The following is an 8314-nucleotide window of genomic DNA, read 5'->3' as shown; positions in this document are numbered from 1 at the left end:
TTTTTTAAAGAAGATTTTATTTATTTGACAGACAGAGATCACAAGTAGGAAGAGAGGCAGGCAGAGAGAGGAGGAAGCAGGCTCTCTGCTGAACAGAGAGCCTGATGCAGGGCTCGATCCCAGGACCCTGGGATCATGACCCGAGCCGAAGGCAGAGGCTTTAATGCACTGAGCCACCCAGGCATCCTTATTTTTTAATTTTTAAGAGATTTTATTTACTTGACAGACAGAGATTACAAGTAGGCAGAGAGGCAGGCAGAAAGAGAGAGGGGGAAGCAGGCTCCCGATGGGGGGCTTGATTCCAGGACCCCGAGATCATGGCCTCAGTCGAATGCAGAGGCTTAACCCACTGAGCCATCAAGGTGCCCCAATTAATTTAGTTTTTAAAAGATTTTGTTTATTTGACAGAGAGTGAGAGAGAGCACATACAAGCAGGGGGAGTAGGAGGGGAAGAAGCAGGCTCCCCACTGAGCAGGAGCCTGACAGGGGCCTCCATCCCAGGACTGGGGGATCATGACACAAGCCAAAGGCAGACGCTTGGCCGAGCCACCCAGATGCCCCCTTTTAAAGTTTGACATCAGTTGGTGTTTCTCTATATTGAGCACTCTGATTTTTTAAGATTTAATTTTTAGGTAATCTCTACACTCGATGTGGGGTTTGAACTCATGACCTGACATCAAGAGTCACATGCTCTACTGACTGAGTCAGTCAGGGGCCCCTGGTATTTATTTTTTTAGTTAAGCAAGTAGAGGACCCGGCAAGTAAGACACTGAACCTCCCTGCACTTCCGTTCCTCACCTGCGTGAAGACAAAAAAAAGCCAGACCCCATGCTTAGAATCCTGTTGCCCAGCATAGCACAGGCAGCTGTGCACAGCCTGGAGCTGTCAGCGTTGTTGTGGTTTTAAAGATTTTATTTATTTATTTGATAGAGATCACAAGTATGCAGAGAGGCAGGCAGAGAGGGGAAAGCAGGCTCCCCGCTTGAGCAAGGAGCCCGATGCGGGGCTCGATCCCAGGACCCTGGGATCATGACCTGACTGAAGGTCAACTGACCCACCCAGGCACCCTGCATTGTTGTTTTGTTTTTTTAGGCTCCATGCCCAACGTGGGGCTTGACCTCATGACTGTTAAGATCGACTCATCTGCTCTAGTGGCTCAACAAGCCAGGGGCCCTTGTCAATGGGTCTTGTATTGAAAATGGGTGGCTGGGGTCAAATAAGTTCAGGAATCAGTTGGCTAGACAAAGCTTAACCAGTTTCTTCATGACAGGACTTTCCAGAGCCTCTGAAACGTCCTTCAAATCTTTGGAGGCAGGGGACGGTACAACATTTCCCAAGTCACTTGGCTATGGGGCTCTTTCTTGGGGGAAAGGGCCCAGCCCCTGTGGGGCCAGAGATCTATGGTGATACTTGGAGAACACTATCCCAGAACACAGAGCTGTGTGTTTAATAAACATGGCCATGATTACAGGGATTTTTGCTTTTTGGTTTTGTTGTTGTTTTTAAAGTAGCAACAGGGGGCACCTGGGTGGCTCAGTGGGTTAAAGCCTCTGCCTTCGGCTCAGGTCATGATCCCAGGGTCCTGGGATCGAGCCCCGCATCAGGCTCTCTGCTCCTCTGGGAGCCTGCTTTCTCCTCTCTCTCTCTGCCTGCCTCTCTGCCTGTTTGTGACCTCTGTCTCTCAAATGAATAAATAAAATCTTAAAAAAAAAATAAAGTAGCAACTGGCCCCTCCTCTTTTTTGACCCGTTGGGAGTAGTCGGCGTCTACACACCAGCCTCAACTCCCGGCTTGTCGGAGGACGTATCTGTTAGATGACGGTTTTAGAGGAGTTCCGGCTGCTTTGCTGGCCCTGCAGTGGCGGATGAGAGAGGCCTGGCTCTGATAGGACCCTGGCACTGCCACTACCAGCTGTGTGACCTTGGGTGAGTCCCTTAAGCACTCTGTGCTAAGTTCCACTTCTTAAAATGAAGCTATTGAGCCTCCCTGCCCCCAGGGCTGTGTGCAGAGTAAAGGAGATCACGTGCTAAAGCCGCCAGCACCGTATGTGATCTGTCACAGGCAGCCCTACTAATGCCGCTCTTAGTAACCGTGACGGTGATGGTGACGGCACCTGAGCCCCATCTGCACGGATCGCTGATCCCAGGTCTGTGGGGGAAACCAACTCGGAGAACATAAGGCCTCCAAGGGGGCAGTTTCATTTTGTTTTGAAATAGTTTCCCTCGCTGAGGAGTGAAGTCTTGTTTAGTGTACGTGCTGCCGAAGTGAGCACCAGAAGTCTTGTTTAAATGGCATCTTTATTTCTTCCCTTTAAGATTTTATTTATCTGATAGAAAGAGACACAGCGAGAGAGGGAACAAAAGCAGGGGATTGGGAGAGGGAGAAGCAGGCTCCCCACTGAGCAGAGAGCCCGATGCAGGGCTTGATCCCAGGACCCCTGGATCATGACCTGAGCCCAAGGCAGAGGCTTAACGACTGAATCACCCAGGCGCCCCTATTTCTTTGCTTTATAAAAAACTGTGGCGATGCCTGGGTGGCTCAATGGGTTAAGCCTCTGCCTTCAGCTCAGGTCACGGTCTCAGGGTCCTGGGACGGAGCCCCGCATTGGGCTCTGCTCAGCGGGGAGCCTGCTTCCCCCTCTCTGCCTGCCTCTGTGCCAGCTTGTAATCTGTCAAGTAAAATAAATAAATAAATAATCACTTAATAAAACTGGTGAAAAAATACGTAAAACTCCTCATTTCTGCCATGTTGAAGTGTGCACTTGCGGCACTGGGGACATCGGCAAGTGCATGCAGCCATCACCGCCATCTGTGTCCAGGACGACTTCATCATTCCAGAAAGAAATTAGTTACCCATTAAACCATAACCTCCCTGCCATTCCCAACCCAAGGGGAGGTTCTGACAAGGGACACTCTGGAGGGTGAAGATCCCATCTGTGCCCTGCCTCGTGCAAGGACCCAGCGCCCCACTCAGCTGTCAACCGTCAGGCAAAAAGCCAAAACACTCGTCCCCACCCCAGTGGCAGCCCCACCCCGAGCGCTCACTCAGACTTAAAGCCAAGGTAAAGGGAAGCAGTTCTGTGCTGCTTTAACCTCCTCTCTCAAGACAGCACCTTCCGGAAAAAAGTGAGATGGACGACTAAATGTGATGTGGTGTCCTTCATGGGATCCTGGCCCAGGATAATTAAGAAAAAGGTAAGAAAATCTGAACTATGGACTCTAGGTAATAATAAGGGGCGTCTGGGTGGCTCAGTCGGTTGAACGTCCAAGACTCTTGACTTCAGCTCAAGTTGTGTTCTCAGGGTTGTGAGGCTGAGCCCTGTGTCAGGCTCTGTGCTCAGTGGGGAGTCTGACTGGGGTTCTCTAAATAAATCAATATTTTAAAAAAATGTATCAAGGGGCGCCTGGGTGGCTCAGTTGGTTAAGCATCTGCCTTCAGCTCAGGTCAGGATCCCAGGGTCCTGGGCTGTGAAAATCCATCTCTGGGCGCATGGTTCCAGCACCCTAATCATGCTTCCAGACCACAGACTTTTGAGACCTGGAGTGCCAGATTTTCCAGACACCGGGGTTGATAATGGAAATACAGTTCCATTTCAGGGCTGGGGACACCAGTGACATGTCAGGTGCCTAAGATGAGGCCTGAGGCCCTTCTCGAGGTGTAGCATAGTCCTCCTGCGACTTCTGGCCTGAACTGTCACCGGAGAGCCTCTGAGAGCACAGGTCTGAGCAGTGATAGGACACACTGCATGGAGATTTCACTCCCACTGGCCACCTAAGCACGTGCACACCCTGAGTAGCAGCCTGGGAACGCAGAGACCCGGACCATGAACTACACAGAGGAAGATGGGACCACTTGGCCGGGTTGTCTCCATGAAGATCCCACAGCCTACCGTGGGAATCAGGGGTAAGAGAAATCAAGTGGAAGGAAAAGGGCTGCGGCCCTATCTTGGGCAAAGAAGACCGAGGTGCCAGTGTGGTTTTGGGAGAGCGGGCATACTGCCTTCCAGTCTCTAGCACGGGGGTGTCCAGCTTGGTTAAGTACAGAAAAACAGCTCATGTGGGGGGCGATGGGGGCTGTCTTAAAACCCCACAATAACCTTATCTCACTCGGTTCAAATTCCAGTCCCTGCTAAATTTTTTTAAGTTTATTTATTTGACAGAGATCATAAGTAGGCAGAAAGTCAGTCGGGGAGGGGGCGGGGCAGGGAAGCAGGATCCCTGCGGAGCAGAGCCCCCAATGTGGGGCTCGATCCCAGGACCCTGGGATCACGACCTGAGCCGAAGGCAGAGGCTTTAACCCACTGAGCCACCCAGGCGCCCCTAAATTCCAAGTCCTTTTTGTGGCCACCTGTTACCTATCACCGATCCTCAATCCCACACTCACTGCACTGCAGGCTCCCCCCCACCGTAGGTCCCTTGCACGTGCTGTGCCCTCACTTCCTTCCAAGTCCCTTTCTCAGTAAGGCCTTCCCTGCCCGTTATCTAAATTTGTTCTCACCTCCCAGACCCTTCTCGGTTCTGTCTTTTGTCCAGTAGGTCTCATCACTTCCAATACAGCATGAATGTTGTTTATCTTGTTTACTGGTCTCTTTCCGGCACTACAAGGCAAGTTCTGGGATGGCAAGGATTTCTACCTCTTTTGCTTAATGCTAGGTCTTTAGCGCCTAGAGTGCGTGGAGCAGCTGTGTTTGACAGATACTTGCTGAATTGACTCAGTTACGCCGCAGGTGGTTCTCTTCAGGCCTCAAACATCCGCCCCCCCCCCCCGCCCCCGCCCCCGCCCCATGCAAGTTCTGGCTTCTAGGTTCTTCATTCCCACTGCTTCTCCCCATTTCCTGGCTCTGCCTGAGACCCTCCTATCTCTTGTTAATGGGCTCCAGACACCAGTCAGGAGGGTAGACTGGAAAGCAACCGGCTCCATCCTCCATGGTCACCAATATCTTGAGCAAAAATCAGTGGGGAAAGGGAGTGTCATTAGGGCTTGGGTGACTCTGAATGGCATGGAGAGGCGGTGCTTTCCTTGGCTCACCCACCCTTGCTTCTCAGGGTGGAAAAGCCGCTGGTTGAGGGTCTGCAGGCTGGTTAGGCTGATGCCTGGGTTCAACTCTGACTCCTCCACTTCCAGGCTGTGAAGCCTCAGTCAAGTCTCTCCCTGTCTAGACGCCTCCAGTGCACTGCTGACCACTCACTGTTGCTGTCAAGATTCAGTAATATTAGAGGCACCTGGGTGGCTCAGTTGGTAAAGCATCTGCCTTTGGCTCAGGTCATGATCCCAGGGTCCTGGGATCAAGACCCCCGTGGGGCTCTCTGCTCAGCAGGGGTGTCTACTTCTCCCTCTTCCGTTCCCCCTGCTTGTGCTGTCAAATACATGAAATCTTAAAAAAAAAAAAAAAAAAAAGACTTAGTAATGTTAAAAAAGAAACAGGCCCCGAACGGTCACTTGTGCTAAGCCCCCAGTAAGCGACCCAAGGAGTACATCTAACCTAACTTCTCTCAAATATTTTTTAAGATTTTATTTATTTATTTGACAGAGAGAGAGAGAGAGAGATCCCACAAGTAGGCAGGTAGAGAAAGGGGGGAAGCAGGCTCTCCGCTGAGCAGGGAGCCCGATGCGGGGCTCCATCCCAGGACCCTGGAATCACGACGTGAGCCGAAGGCAGCGGCTTAACAACTGAGCCACCCGGGACCCCTGACCTAACTGGTCGCAGCCTCTCCAGGAACGTGACCCGACTGAACCCACCCAGACCTGGCAGCATCTAGTGAACGACCCGCTCTCTGCCAGGAACTTCCTTCTCTGGCCCGCGTCCGTCTACACGGCCCTGCACTGCCCTCAGCCGCGGAGCTGCTCCCTCGCCGACCGGCCGCGGCCCGGCTCAGGAACTGTTGAACAGGGCCGGCCTCGTCTCCAGACTCGCTCACATGGTCCTACCCGTCCCAGAAGGAAAGCCACGCGGCCCGCCACACAGGCTGGGCTGACGCGGGCCGCGGGCAGAGGCTCTGCTCAACCGCCCGAAGCACGGCCAGCCTTCCGAGACCGCCGGTCCGCCGTTCGGGCCGGGGGTCTGCCTCCCACCGCGGCGCGGGTCCACGCCGCCTCCCGCAGGCCCAGGAGGCGGGCTCGTCACTTAGCCAGTGACCGACCGGCTGGCCTGGGCCCGGCGCAGGGGCCGGCTGCGGCGGGAAGCCCTCGAGCTCCGCGGCCCCCAATTCCGGTGCCAGGTCTAGGTCTCCAGCCCTCGCCCGCCACGGACAAAACGCGAACGCCGCCGCCGAGGTCATGTGTCCGAGAAGCGGCGCGATCACGTGCTCCCGAAGCACGCTCGGTCACATGATCTCTGAGACCAATCCCTGCAGCCAGAATGGGCGGGGGGGGGGGGACTTGGGACTGGCCCATCCCAGCCAGGGGGCGGGACTTTGCGCGGAGGCGGGGAAGTCTTATAGTCCCACCCCGCCCACCTGCTACCCGCGTGAATCTCGCTCTCCCGCGAGATTTGGCGTCGGGTTGCGTTCTGTACCCTCGCCGTTTGCCGCGCGGGAGCGGGGCTGTAGCGTGGGAGGGTGAACCCGGCGCGCCGCTTGCGTCATTTTTCTGAGCCGGCCGTGAGGTTAGGCCGCCTCTCGCCCTGGAAGCTTTGCTGGCCTCCGCCCTTTTGGCTTGTTTCCGGAGCACGGGGCCAATGTCTTAGCGTGGACGCAGGGGCCGCCCACCGCCCCCTCCCCTGCCTCCGACACTGGTCCCCTCGGTAGGCCGCTCCTTGCCGCTCCTGTCGCGGAGCCGCTCTTCTTCCGCACGTTCGTCGGGGCCCGGCTCGTGCTCTTCGCTCTCACGTGTTTTTTATTGTGCAGCCGGACTAGGGACACTTGGGCCGCGGTCCTTGGCTGGGCTTCTGGGGGCTGGGACCCCCTTCACACTACATGCAGGGTGGGCTGTGGGTGCCCCTGTTGATGGGGGGGGGTGGCTTTCATCAGATCCCGACGGCGACCAGACGACTCTGCAGCCCGAGCCCGATGGCCGTCCGCGTGAGGCGGGGGAGGGCAGCGGGCAGGTGCGCAGGCGGGAAACAGCCGAGCAAAGATCGGGAGCAGAAACCCGAACGCTTCCGGAGCCTTTCTGGGTCTCAGTTGGTCCCTCTGTGAAGTATGGAGGTTGGACTCCACCCCTGACTCAAGGTCAGCCTTCCAGGTGGATGAGGATTTGTACGCGATTACAGCAGGGAGAGGGATGGAGGAAAGGGAGGGCGACGGGACAGAGGGAGGCAGAGAGCATACACAAAGGGGACTTGGAAGAGCGGGTCCAAGGGCGGAGCAGGACCCAGAGGCCTGCCCAGGTCAGACGGCCGTCGCTGGATTCAAACCCTGAATGTACTGCCGGCTGACCTTGGGCAGTTCACCCAGCTCCCTAGGCCTCAGGTTCTGCCTGATACAGAGATCCTAGTAATAGTAATAGGTGACACTTTCTTTGGGTTTTAGGGGATACCATAGGATGCTGTAACTCAAAAAATACCCATTGGCTTATATACATATAAAATAATTTCTGGAAAGATACACAAGTTGGAGACACGGTTTGCCTCATGGGAATTGAACGGGGTGGCTGACTGGTGGTGTGGGGGAAGGGCACAGAGGATTGGAAACAAACTTCCTTTTATTGTTCTTTTTGAACTTTGAACAATATGGCAAGTCAGAGAGAGATGTCAGGTCTTCATGTCTTCACCCTGGTCATGGCTGGGTACACAATCAGACCTGAAGGCAGAGGGAATATGAGAAGGGCATGTTCTGCATTCCTGGACACCTGAGTTCTAACTACAACCAAAAGGCGCCCTCTGCGAGGCTCACTCCCAGGACCATGGGATCATGACCTGATCTGAAGGCAGATGCTTAACCAGACACCCCACTTTAAAATTTTTTTAAAGATTTATTTAAGAGACAGAGAGAGAGAGAACGAGAACAGGGGGAGGGGCAAAGGAGAGGGAGAGAAGAAAACTCCCCAATGAATGGAGAGCATGACATGGGGCTTGATCTCATGACCCTGAGATCATGATCTGAGCTGTTATCAAAAGTTGAACACTTAACCAAATGAGCCACCCAGGTTCCCAGTTATTTAGCTTTTTATGTTGGAAATTTAAGTTACTTAAATATTTTTGATATGGATTTTGAATGCTATGAATTTACTTCTGATTACAACGTTGGCTGCATCCAATTGATTCTGATATGTCATAGTTTTGTTACTATAATTTTTAGAAATGCTGCATCAAATTTACATTCTCTTGAGTTACTGAGTGGCTTAAAAATTTCTATGTGGAAAGACCTTTGAGGAA

The sequence above is a fragment of the Mustela erminea genome, chromosome 5, assembly GCF_009829155.1.
Source record: "Mustela erminea isolate mMusErm1 chromosome 5, mMusErm1.Pri, whole genome shotgun sequence".
Lineage (NCBI taxonomy): Eukaryota > Metazoa > Chordata > Mammalia > Carnivora > Mustelidae > Mustela > Mustela erminea.
The sequence above is the reverse complement of the archived record's forward strand: the minus strand, read 5'-3'. Positions refer to the sequence as shown.